General features: G+C 44.3%; 1 long non-coding RNA gene across 1 annotated transcript; it reads left to right on the top strand.

Annotated features, from left to right (window-relative positions):
• Positions 1 to 703: 703 nt before the first annotated feature.
• Positions 704 to 10,546, top strand: LOC141407984 (uncharacterized). Its single transcript, XR_012419779.1, has 2 exons — positions 704 to 943; positions 7,289 to 10,546. It is a non-coding gene; the product is annotated as an uncharacterized lncRNA (long non-coding RNA).
• Positions 10,547 to 14,000: the final 3,454 nt, after the last annotated feature.

The following is a 14,000-nucleotide window of genomic DNA, read 5'->3' as shown; positions in this document are numbered from 1 at the left end:
TCATTTCATTTCTCCTTAGAGTGGGAATGCAGTGGTGGTTCATGCTCTTTATCCCACCCAAAAAGGACGGCTGGCCTGAATCCCTGGCACTCAATGTCCGTGTGCCGTGATCCCATCATGAGCTTGCGCTACTCATTCCCATTTCACCGTGGAGCACACAACTTCTTTCTCTGCTTGTTTGTTCTTTCCTGCTTGCCGAGAGCTGATGTCATTAGTTTAACGCAGACTCCCAGACATCACGGGTTGCGTCTCTGTAACTCACTTTGTGTTTATACCACATGGATGCTTAGTAGTGTCTGGTGATGATGGTGTATTACAAATGACAGCTGAGTCAAGAATGCCCCTCTGCTGGCCTGAATAAGTCAAGGGGGTTTTGAACCATCGTTCTTTCCACAATCAGTTGTTTAGCACATATTAAGTGCTAAGTAGAAGGGATGCAATGATGATTAACTTATGTCTCTATCTTGCTTATTTTAGCATAGGTCTTAATCTTGCTTATTTATGTGCATAATCTGAGCTCTTTGAGGTCAAGGACCATGTCTTGACCCCTCTCACAAATTTCAATGCTTAGTACAGTATCTGGCGTATAGTAAGTGCTAAATACTTCTTTGTTTTATTCATTGTTGATCCGAGCATTAGTTTTGAACTATCTAGTGTAGGCTGGGCTCTGTGCTAGACATAGAGAATACAACAGTGAAACAGCCAGGCAGTCATCTGGAGGTGACAGATATGTAGATGAGTAATTAAGTTCTCGCAAGAATTTGGCAGTTCTGGGGTGGAGAGGCAGTGGGACCATAGAGGACAGATCGGCCAGTGCTGCCTGGAAGAAGAGAATGCCTGCAGCCTTTGCATTGAGTCTGGTGGAGGAGGAAGGGTCCCTCACGTTGAGGATGGAAACAAGGGTGTTCCAAGCAGAGGAAACAGCATGTGCACAGTCACAGAGGTGAGAAAACAGCTGGAGCCTGGTGAATAGCAAATGACTGACAACCAGGGCTCAGAGGATGGGTAAGGAATGAATCTGGAAAGATAATCTGAAGGTAATAGGGAGCTATGAAAGAATGTCATGAAATGTCCTAGTCTTGTTCTCAAATGACCACTGTAGGGGTTGAATGGAGGACGATTGGGGCTGGTAAACAAATCCTTCTCTGACCCCGTTGGTGAACTTCGTGGAGAATCTTAGAGCCAGAAGCTCTTCAGTGGGCCAGCAAGTCAGCTTTCTGAACGAAACTTACCTGATGTGTACTGTTTGCCAGTTCCCGTGGTGTAACTATTCCCAGCATGGCTGTCTTCAAGCTACCAACACAATGTCTCTGAATGCAGAGTTGGGAAAGAGATGTGCATGCACTTAGTAAGCATGGTGGAAAATATTAGAGCCAAAAAGGCTTCATTCTGTCCTTTAGAGAGCTTCTGTAAGGGTCCACAGAGACAACGTGTGAGAAAGGAGCTTTGGAAATTGTAACTGAAATGTGAGGCAGTGGTCTGTGTGTGTTCGCCAGCATTCAATCTGTTCTTCCTAGCAGCATTGTCTAGCATTTTTCTGGACAGGTTTATCTCTCTTAGCCATGTGGTTTGGGTGGGACTGCCCCAACACCCAGCTTCAAGACCTAACTAGTGCAAGCCAATGTGCAAATCTCCCTCCACCACGCCCTCAGCCCAGACCACAAGCATTGGCTCAGGGTGAGTATTGAACCAATCCAGGCCTGTGAAATGCAAGAAGACGTTTGTTTGGATTTTTGACAGGCTTCTTTTCCCCTCTGAGAAAGCTACCAGAGGAGACCCTCTTTCCTCCTCAGGCTGCGGGGAAGCCATGTATTCACTGTGTTGCTAATGGAAAAGAAGTTTCTAGAGCATCAGAGGGCCTTGTACACACGTCCAAATGTGTGCAAACACTGTTCAAATCTAACAGTTTCCAAGACAGAATGGAGAGGAAGAGAGAGGAACTGGATCCGTGTTTGAACTGATGGGTCCTTATTCTAACTTGCTTGATCTGACATGGATTTTTTTGTTTTGTGAACCAATACATCCTCCTTTTTGGTTAAGTTTCTATTCGAGTTGGGTTTCTGTCCTTTTTCAGTAGATGGTATGCTTCTGACTATCACCGGCAGCCCCGCTACCACCATGAGGCCCCACTTAATTTACAAAATGACCAATTCTGAATGGGCAGCATGCTTATAAGGCAGGTTATAAGAGGCTATAACCTCAAGAAGGTTTTAGTCCATACAGTTCACCCCATTATTGGGTAGAAGGGGCTGTGAATCCACCCTCCATGGGATTCTAGAAGACATCGATTGGGTTCCAATGTCATGATTATTTAGACAAATACATATTAGCATCTGCTATGTGTTAGGTTCTCTTCCAGGAGTTGGAAAGCAGCAGAGATAAAAATCTACCTCTGTGAAGAGCACACATTTTCCCACCTGTTCCCTTGTTTGAACTTTAGGCCATCTGAGGCAAGTAGGGCATGTCAGATTTCCCTTGCAGAAGAGGAAAGGAAGGCTGAGAGAAGAAAAGTTACTTACTTCAGGTCTCCAGCTTCTGTGTGGCACAGCAGGGTCAAGGGTCCAGGTCTCTTGACTCCTTACAGGGAGTCCATTCCATTCTGGTTGGAAGCTTCTGTATTATACCTGCAAGCCCATGTGGGATCCTCTTGTCCTTTCTTTTCTGAGCACATCGTTTGTTCCAGATCTTTCCTGCTTGCCCCTCCAGCTCCACTCTCCATCTTCCTTTACTGTCTGCCTAGGAAGGTGACTCATGCAGACGGCACTGTGGACTCCCTTGCCCTCTGGTTTCTAGGTTGGGCTTGACCAAAGGCATCCTAGTGGAGGGAAGATAGGAGGAAGAGAGATTGCTCCCTTGACTCTCTCCTTGGGTTACCTTGGTCTGCTTGAGTCCTTGGACTCAAAGTCACTACTTTTCTCCAGAAAGCCCTCTTCTTGGAGGGACACTGTCTCCTGGAGAGTTGCCACATACCTCTCTTTCTTTGGTTCTGGTACCACCCGCAATTCTCCTCCTTTCAGCTCTAGAGATGGTAAGAGTTCTACTGTGACTGGGTACCTCACTATGGCTCCCTCAACCTTTCCCATGCATGTAAAAGTAGCCCCTGAATTAGCCCTAGGTAGTGGGTTGAATGATAGTCTCAAAAAGACATGTCAGGCCAGGCGCAGTGGCTCACACCTGTAATCCCAGCACTTTGGGAGGCCGAGGCAGGCAGATCATGAGGTCAGGAGTTCAAGACCAGTCTGGCCAACATGGTGAAACCCCATCTCTACTAAAAATACAAAAAAATTAGCCAGGTGTGGTGGCGGGAGCCTGTAATCTTAGCTACTCAGGAGGCTGAGGCAGGAGAATTGCTTGAACCCAGGAGATGGAGGTTGCAGTGAGCCGAGATTGTGCCACTGCACTCTAGCCTGGTGACAGTGCAAGACTCTGTCTCAACAAAACAAAACAAAAGACAAAAAAACCAAAAAAACAAAAACCAAAAAAACCAAAAGACATACATATCTACATCTTACTCCCTGAAACCATGAATGTAGAAAGAGGGTCCTTGCAGATGTAGTGAAGGATCTGGAGACAAGATCATCCTGGAATACCTGGGTGGGCCCTAAATCCTATGACAAGTGTCCTTACAAGAGACAAATAAAGGAGAGACAAATAAGGAAAAGGAGAAAAGGCCATCTGAAGATAGAGGCAGAGATTGGAGTGATGCAGTCACAGTCAAGGAATGCTTGGAACCATTGGAAGCTGGAGAGGCAAGGAAGGACCTTCCCTTAGAGCTGTCAGAGACAGTGTGACCCTGTTGACATCTTGATTTCAGACTTCTGATCTCCAGGACTGAGAGTTTAAATTTCTGTGGTTTTTAAGACACTTAGTTTGTGGTCGTTTGTTACAGCAGCCACAGAAAACTACACTATTTTCAAATTATTCTAATCTGAAAGTACTGTTTCCTGTGCTGGAACTCTTATAGATACTTTACTTAAAATACAAGTAGGTTTGGAGGTGTCATTTGTGACTGCGATGAGGAACAGAGTGGCAAGGGAAGGCGGGGGATGTTTGCTTATGAGCCTGCATTCCCAGAGATGGTTGGCTTTTCCTACCAAAACCCAGATCCCTGTCATTGGTCAAAAAATATGTACTGAGCACCTGTCATGTAACAGGGACAGGTTGCTATGGCAGTAAGTAGGACACACATGGTCTGTGCCTTTATAGCTTATGTGTTAGAGTGACAGGATATCACAGTGACTTAAAAGCCGTAAAGTGGGGCACAGTTCTTGTTAGCTAAGGCTGAGTCACAAACTGCCCCCAGACTTTGTGACTTAAGACGACAGCAATCTTAAAACAACAATGGCAGCAATGTTGCTCACAAATCAGAAGCTTGGGCTGGTCTCAGTGGGGAAGGCTTGTCTCTTCCCCATGTGGCATTGGTTGTGTTGACTAAGGGCTGGGGGATCTATTTCCAAAGTGGCCTATTCATATGACTGGCAAGATGGTGCTTGCTGTTAGCTGGAAGCTCAGCTGGGACCGTTAGCTGGGAGGCCTCAGTTTACCTCCACGTGGGCCTCTCCATGTGTCCTGGGCTTCCTCACAGCATGCAGACTGGGTTTCAAGGGTGAGTTCCAAGAGAAACCAGCAGAAGTGACATGGTTTCCTAACCCAGCCTCAGAGGGCATGCAATGTCACTTTTGCTGTATTCTACTCATGGGGACAGTCACAAAGTCCCTCTTAGGTCCAAGGAGAGCGGAAATAGACTCCTACATGGACATTTTCAGACATGTAAAAACCATTCAGGATCTATCTTGATTTATGGCATCAAGGGAGGCTTCCTTGTAAACACAGTTCTTCAGCAGGGACATGAAAAATAGGAAGAAGTTATCCCAGGAAGGAGAGGGTAGGAAGAGCCTCCTATACCATCAAGAGAGAAGGTCATTAGGACAGATGAGAACATGTGTTTTGGAGGCTTGGAGGGGAAGACAGTGTGACTGAGGCAGAGTGAGGGAGAACAGGCAAGAAATAAGAACAAAAAGGTAGACAGACTGGTTCACATAAGACCTTGTGGATCAAGGTAAGGCTTCTGGACTTTATCCTGAGTATGAAGGGAAGCCCATCAAAAGGTAGAGCAGAGGCACTATCAGATATGCCTTTTAGGAAGGCCACATTGGTCACAGTGTGGGAAATGGCTTGAAGTGGCACCACCAGGGAGGGTGCTATGGGAGTGGTCCAGATGAGAGATGCTGGGGGCTTAGGAAAGGTAGCATAAGGGGATGGAGAGATGGATGGATTAGATATGATAAGCAGGTAGAATTAGTAGGATTGGTGGTTTGATATATGGTATGGATGGAGAGGAGGGGTCAAGAAACACTTGGGGTGATTTGATTGAATAATTGGTCCCAATTCTTGAGTTCCTTAAAGACATATTACACATCCACAACCCTGCCATGGCGTCATGATTGGGTGGGGGTACTTTCCTGTCCCCTGACTCTAATACTTGCCATGGGACTTGTTTTACCCAATGGAGTGCTAGCAGATGTGAGGTAAACAGAGACTTCAACATGAGCAGAGACTTGGAACGTGCTTGTGCAGTTGACCTTGACCCTCTTGTACTGTGGTGATGCACTATGTGAACAACAGGTCCAAGTAGCTGCTGCTGTTTTTATAAAAGTCATGCAGCCTTGAGCTGATGACATCATGGTAAGAGCTAGATGTGAGAATATACGTACTCATTAGACATTTTAGTACTTAAGTAATATATTATAGACAGCAAGAAGCAATGTAGTGTAGTAGCAATGTTTGTATCTGAGAAGGAATTGTAGACCTGGGCTCTAGAATGTGACATGTAGAGCACGCTACATGATCTAGGTGACTGCTGGTACGGGGAGGGTGAAAGACACTTGAAACAGATCTAAACCCGGTTTATAGCCTGGAGTCCAGAGTCAGAATCTAGAGCATTAAGTTCATCCTAGCTCAGCTGGTTATAGTCAATTTGCAGGTCTGTGAACATGATAATAAATGAATGTCCTTATAATGAGTTTTGGGATTGTTTGTTATGCAGCATTATTGTAGCATAGCTGACTAATACAGATGGCTTGGGTCATTTGGGCAATGGCTTTCATATGTTGGATTGCCACCACTTGTGTGTTTGCTAGAACAGTCAACTCTCTGATTCCAATTTTGCAATCATGTGCCTGCCATGAAACTCATGGGGGCTTAACTCTGTTATTCCTTCTTCTGATAACCTCTGTACTCCATGCTGGGTGGGACTTGTGAGTATGCCATTTGAAGCAAGACCTATGGGACAATGAATCAGAAAATCAGGAAGTTCTTCCCACTACCTCTCACCTCACTTTTCTGCTGCCTGTTAAGCCAAGTGATTTAGAATACCTCAGAGCTTGGAGTGACTCAAAATTTGTTTTGGGGAAGGACACACGGATGGTGACATGTGGAAGAAGTTACTTATCCTAACCAGATGCCCAACACTGATGATGTCATTGAAATGGAGGAAGACGGAAGCCCACCAAATCAGTATGGAACATTTCCTCTAGGAAACAGTGTGCCCTGATATATTAAGTGTTTGACTGTGTTCGGCACGAACACAACTTAGCTTTTCTTTTTATGAAAGCAATAAGCATTTATAAAATTCTACCCCTTCCACCCTTCACCTAACTTATAAGCCCTTTAGCTATAACCTTCTTGTGACCCTCAGTTTATAGAGACCCAAGTCATTTAAAACTCAATCCAAAGTGAAACACATTTCAGTCATGGTAAAATTAATTCCCTCAGTCTTCATTGGTCTGAGACCTCGTGGGGGGATCTGTGGTTTGAGGAGGGGCTGGGGAAAAGGAAAAGAAGGAGAGTTTTGTGAATAGAAAGGAGTCTTCTAACAGGAAAGATATTTTTAAAGCTGCATTTGGGTACCGTTCCGTTTGGAAGGAATTTGTTATAATGGCAATATATAAATCTTTGAATGGTCTCATAAATCATAGCTCTATGCCCAGCCAATCAGAAGCCATGAAAACCTGGCACTGTGGAGCACTCAGTTGTTACTAGAAAGATCCTGTGTGGCTCCTTGGAAGTGGAATCGGAAAATTTGGCTACACTTGGGGGTGTGTGGAATGTCTTGAATTACTTCTCAAACATTTTAGATTTGATAAAACCCAAGACACAGCTTTTCCAGCTCCATTTCCCTTCTCTCCCACCCCCAATAATTATTAAACCCATGTGTACATCAAGAGAAGCTTAATCCATGTGTTTCTGATTCATTTACACTTAACTCATCAAAATATTGTTTTTACAGGGCTGTTTGTTGTCCAAAAACCCTTTTCCCCTAAGCTTGAAAGCTTAACTTCTCAGAAGCAGGAAGCTGCCTTTTGCCAAGAGTAAATGGGTGAGAAGTCCAAGGGTCTCGGTTTTGAAGTATGTGCAACGAATGTTCAAACAGGTTCTGAACGGAGCCAAATCTACTTTTCTATCTCCAAGAAATCTCGAGAGAACCACGGGGCGGAAGTTTCAAGGAACATCGTCTCGTCCCAAACCACATGAAATTGTATTCCAGTGAGAAGCACGGCCAAACCCACCAGAATACAAAAAGCAGGGATGGAAGGAGACTGACAATGGTGACTTTGTGAAATGAGAGAATTGTCTTGAAAGGGAGCGATGATACAGAAGATGCTGATTTCGGCACTCCCTGTCTGAAGTGCTAACCTCATTGGGTTTTTGCTCTGCACCGGGTACTGCTATCTATACTTTTCATGTGTATTCGCTTACTTGACACGCGATGGAGGAGGTATTTTTCAGAGGAGAAAACTGAGTCATGGACAAAGTGAGTGATGTGACTGAGATTGTTCATCTAAGACGTTGCAGAGCTGGGATTTGAACATAGTTTGTCTGCCTCTGGAGTCTGAGTTGGTAAACATCACACGGCACTCTGTGGCTCGTCTGTGACTGGTCGGTCCATTGGAGGAAAATGGTTAGAAGTCCTACTCTGTGCCCCTCAGTGTGCCAGTACCTGGAGATACTTCCTCCAGATACTTCCTGGAGGAAGTAATAGAGTCCCTACCCCCATGAAAGTTAATCTGGTAGTGGAAGACAAACATAAAACAAGTAGTTGATCTGAGCTCTGAGAAGTACCATAAAGGCAACGCACAGGTATAATGATGGGGGAGGAAGGGGTGGCACTTGGTCTGGGAAGTAGGGGAAAACTGTCTGTGTAAGTGGCATTTTATCTCAGACTGGAAGAGTGTTGTTATGGGTTCAATTCCATCCTCTTCTCCCCAACATTCATATGTCAAAGTCCTAACCCCTAGACCTCAGCATGTGACCTTATTTGGAAATAGTGTTGTTGCAGATGTAATTAGTTAAGATGAGGTTAGAGTAGGGTGGGCCCCTGGTATAATATGACTGGTATCTTTATAAAAAGGGGAAATTTAGACACACACACACACACACACACACACACACACACACACACACACAGGGAGAAGGACATGAGAACAGGAGGCAGCGATCAGGCTGGTATTTCCACAAGCCAAGGAGTGCCAAAAACTGCCAGCAAATCACCTTCAAAAGGAGCTTGCTATCTTGATCTTGTACTTTCATATTCCAGAACTGTGTTTTATCCACTCCCATCGTGGTACCTTGTCATGGCAGCCCTAGCAAATGAATACAGAGGGGAAGGTGCCAGTCAAGTGAGGAGGGAGTGGAGAGTAGGAGAGAGGGAAGAAGAAACGAAACCCAGGAAGAAGAGCTAGCATGTGCGAAATTCCCAAGGGAGGAAGGCGCCTGACGCATTTGGGAAGGTGGAACCAGGGAGGGGGGGGGTGGAAGATGAAGCGGGTGAAACCAGATTCTGGCGTCCCTAATACCCAACGTGGTGTTTACATGAAGGACGAGGCGAAATCAGTGAAGGGTTTTAACCAAGGGACAAACGTAATTGGATCTGAATTTTAACATCATTGTTCTGTTGCTGTGTGGAAACTGAATTTTGGGGGTGGTAGGAAAGAATAAATGTAGAACAGTTTAGAACCTATTGTGTTTGTGCCCAGGAGTTTCAGCTGAATTCTTCAGATTGGTTACTCTTCCAAACTGGCCATTTTCATCAAGCCATTTCCCTACTCAGACACATTCATTGTTTACAGTGTACCGCGCTCTGAAACTGTGCTGTCCAATAGGGTAGCCACTGGCCACATGTGGCTCCTTTAAATTAAAATTAAATAAAATTAAAGACTCAGTTGCTCCATCTCACTGAGATGTGCCTATGTGCTCACTAGCCACATCATTCATTGAAAGTTCTGTTAGACAGCTCTGGTCTAGGGAATCACAGAGGACTAGGGCACCATCCCTTCCTTGTTTTTAGATCAGTGAAAAGCCCCAGACAGTTGGATTTCATAGACCAGCGAGAACTTTTAAAAGTACTCTAAGAAAATGAAAAGCCAATTCACAGAGCTGGAAAAATACCTGCACTGACTGGTACGGGGTTCTGTAAATAATATTTTAAGATCTCCCCGCATCAGAAAATGAGAGAACAACTCAGTAGAAAAATGCAAGAGACTTGAACAGGGATTTTCCAAAGGAGAATATCTGAATGGTCAATAAATAGATGAAAAGGTACTCAATCCTATCAGGAATCAGAGAAATGCCCATTAAAGCCACAATAAGCTGCTACTCACGCCCACCAGAATGGCTCAGATGGAAAAGACAAACAATATCAGATTAAGGACATGCACCAGAGTTTCTAGGATTAAAAGACTGTCCATACTAAGTGTTGGCAAGGATGTGGAGTGACTCAAACTCTCGTAAGTGTTGGTGAGAGTGTAATTGGCACAACCTCTTTGGAAAGCAGTTTGCTGTTCTCCACTAAAGACAGGGCGGCTTTATAATTTATTATCCAAACCAGCTCACTTTCAGGAATGAAAGGGGGGAAGTGTTCACTGATTCCCCAGGCATTGATTGGGACAGTCCTTGAACACACAATTAGTCTAATCAAAATAGATATTCATGTGTATGATCCAGCAAATCCACACCTAGCTGTGTATGTGCGTGTATATATCCAACAGAAATGTGTGCACAAGTGACAAAATGTTCTCAGTGGCACTATTTGTAGTAGCTCCAAACCGGCAGCAACTAGAATGCCCTTCATGCAGTGCAATACTGTGCACCCTCAAAAACCAACTAATCTGTGTGAAATACAACAACCACGAGGAATGGTAGAGATCTATTGGGGCCAGGTACAGTGGCTCATGCCTGTAATTCCAGCACTTTGGGAGGCTGAGGCGGGCAGATTGCTTGGGCCCAGGAGTTTGAGACCAGCCTGGGCAACATGGAAAAACCCTGTCTCTACAAAAAATACAAAAATTAGCCACATGTGGTGGCATGCATCTGTGGGCCCAGCTACTTAGGAGTCTGAGGAGGCAGGATCACCTGAGCCTGGGAGGCAGAGGGTGCAATGAGCCAAGATCACATCGCTGCACACCAGCCTGGGCAATGGAGTGAGATCCTGTCTCAAAAAAAAAAAAAAAAAAAAGAAAGAGAGAGAGAAAGAAAAGCGAGAGAGAGAGAGAGAGAGAGAAAGAAAAGAGAGAGAGAGGAAGAGAAAGAAAGAAAGAAAAGAAAAGAAAAATGTTGGACAAAAAAACCCATGTATGAAAGAATATATCACTTATAATCTATTTGAAATAGAAAACTAAAGGCAGGACTTTGCGTTGGAAATCAGGGTGGTGTTTTCCTTTGGGGATGAGTGAGGGGATGATGAGGAGAAGGGCTAGCAGAGGGGCTTCTGGGGTGCTGGCAAATATTTTATTTTTTGACCTAAATTGTGGTTACACAGGTTTTCATTTTTTGATAGTTCAGCTGTACAGCTACATTTTTTGCTCTTTTCTGTATATATGCTGTATTTCACAATTAAAAATGAATGCAAAACTATTATCTGGGCTTGTCATAGAGTTTTCAGGTTTTCATTTCACCTAATAAGTAAATCTAATAGAATGATGGCTACCTCCCTTTAAAGTCATCACTTCATAAGAGATAAAAAAATTCAACATCAAAGTAGAAGGGAAATAATTTTAAAATTAAGAATAGAGCTATAAAATAAATTTCTCATTTTGAAAAACTGACTAGGCTGATGATGTAACTTCGATCCTTTCACAGAGAGCCAGTGGAAACATTTCCACAGACCCACTTTTGGAAACCTTTGGTTTAGTGGGGTCCCATCACTTACACAAGGTTGCCAAAGTCTCTTCTTTGGAACTGAAGAGATCTTTTAAAATAAGCTAGGGAAGTGCAGGGATTAAACAAGGTCTAGTAGGTTTCCTTGCTGCAGGACTTATCAGAGCCTTTACCATACAAAGCTGCACTGTGACTCTCTAGGGGATGGATAAAGAATGCAGCATTTCCCAACCTCATTTGTAACAGAACCATGTTTCTGTTGAACCGTTTCTAGGGACAAGTGGTCAAAGGGACATACTTTGGGGACCCTAAGCCTATAGCAGGGGTCAGCAAGACAAGGTCTATAGTCTGGATGCCTGTTTTTAGAAATAAAGTTTTGCTGGATTGCAGTGATGACTATTATTCATTTACATATTGTGTATTAACTGTGATAACAACAGTGAAGTCATTGTGACAGAGACCATATGAGGCCCACAAAACCTAAAATATTTACTATTTGAACTTTTACAGACAAAATTTGTTGAACTCTGGCCAGGAGGACAAAGTTTCGACTCTTTTTCCTAGAGTTCAAAACTATCTGAATCAGACCCAACCCAGCCTCCTTTTTGATGTTAAATTGATGAGCTTCCTGTGTATGAAAGATCTGTTTCGGTCTCGTACATTCAATGAAACCCTTCTACTCTTTGTCTTTCCCCAGTCATCCTCACTGACTGGACTAATGGACCCATTTCTCACTCCTGTCGCTTTTCCATTCCACAAGTGCCTACTCCATGAAGCCTTCCCTGATTCTCCATCTCCACACAGCTCAGGATTTTGGCTTCCTAGATCTGCCATTGCTTTTCCTCTTTAACAGCAGTTGCTGTAGATGGACCCTGTATTATTTAGGATTAGATTGTAACAAAGCTCCACAATGTCTTTTCATAAATAAGCTAGATATTTATTTCTCTCCCTTTTAAAAGTTCAGAAGTAAGCAGTCGGGATCAAGCTTGCTGCTTTGCCATGGATGGCCTCCACATCCAAAGTTACCTCGTGGCTCAAGATGGCTGCTCTGGTTCAAGCCATCATACTCTTACTCCAGTCAGAAGAAAAAGCAAAGCTGCTTTTGCTTTGACTGAAACTTAGAATGTAATTACATGATTACCTCTAGCTGTAACTGAAGCTGAGAAATGCAGCTCCCCTGCACTACTGCCGTCCCCGCCACCTCCCCAGGCATCACGGTTCTAAGGAAGAAGGGGAGTCTAGGCTATGGAAGGCAAACCAGCCATGTATCTGTGCAGTGTGAGCTTCGGTCTATTTAAGCTTATTATCCTAGTATATTACCTACAGTGGCAGACATATGTGACTTCTGCCTACTTAGCATGCGTTTCTCCTTTTCCTAGGAACATTACTCTAGTTTTGTTTTGGGAGCACTTTCTCCCCCAGCTGGAGATGTTGATCAAGGTGCTGTTCCTTCCTTAGTAAAGGGGTGAGAATGAGGCCCAGGAAGATCCGCTGGACTGTCCTGGAAACTGAAGTCTTGAGTAGAGTGATGCAAAGACTGAAAATGGGTTGGAGCTGATTTCACCCAGACAATCATGCCCTAGAAGAATGTCACTATAGGTTCCTTGTCCCTTGGCACAATGCCTTGCTTCCTGTCTTTCCTGAGTCCTTTCTTCAGGGTTCATGAGCCTATTCATTCATCTTACAAGAATGTCCTGCTTTGCTTATGGAATCCTGAGTTGGCCTCTGTTGCCCACGACGAGAAAATCCTCAGGAATACACGTGTATACTCAGGGCTTCAAAACGGGTGGATGGAATTAATCAGTACAGATCACAGAACTTCCCTTTGCCAGCCTCAGAAAATGGTCCTGTTTGAACTGGATCAAGACACACACGGTTCATACAACGTGAGGCACCATTCAAAGAGGAAGAAACCGCTGAGCTAGGGGGTTTCAGTTGCCACAACCCTGAGTCTCCCAACCTCGGAGGGTCTCATGTTTTCCTTGCCTGTCAGATTCATAAATTTGAGATGGAGAATGTTAAAAAAAGATCCCAGTCCACTCCCCGGAGGCCCATGCCAAAATATTTCCCTTCAATGGATGATTTATCATTGGTTGCTCATGGGTCTAGATCTTTCCAAGGATTGCTCTCTGCTAATGGTGGTATGTTTATATCTGGATCAACAAAGTCATGCCTACCTCATCCCAACCACCACCACCACTATTTCTTCTTAGGCCCCAAAGGCTCTTAAGAAATTTAGGCAAAGGCCAGGCACGGTGGCTCACGCCTGTAATCCCAGAACTTTGGGAGGCTGAGGCAGGTGGATTACGAGGTCAGGAGTTCGAGACCATCCTGACCAACACGGTGAAACCCCGCCTCTACTAAAAATACAAAAAATTAGCTGGGCGTGGTGGCACACGGTTATAGTCCCAGCTACTCAGGAGGCTGAGGCAGGAGAATCACTTGAACCCAGGAGGCGGAGGTTGCAGTGAGCCGAGATCGCACCACTGTACTCCAGCCTGGGCAACAGAGTGAGACTCCGTCTCAAAAAAAAAAAAAAGAAAAAGAAAGAAAGAAATTTACGCAAATGACAAGAGCAGGCTGTGTTCCAAAAGTTTATTGTAGGTTGTTTGACAGGAATGAATAGGCATTTCACCACATAAGCAATGTTATGCCTGTGCAAAGTGGTACAAAGAGAAGGATCCCATTTTTGTTGTGCTCCCAATACACACCACACTCATGTGTATGTTCACACACACACACATATATACTCATATATCTATCCATGCCTATGTAAAGCTATGTGAAAAAGTGGAAGAAATCACAGCGGATTGCTAATGTGGGTATCTTTGAATAATGGGATAGTG

This window comes from Macaca fascicularis, chromosome 11, assembly GCF_037993035.2.
Source record: "Macaca fascicularis isolate 582-1 chromosome 11, T2T-MFA8v1.1".
Classification (NCBI taxonomy): domain Eukaryota; kingdom Metazoa; phylum Chordata; class Mammalia; order Primates; family Cercopithecidae; genus Macaca; species Macaca fascicularis.
Note: the sequence above shows the minus strand (reverse complement) of the source record. Positions and strands in the feature narration are given on the sequence as shown.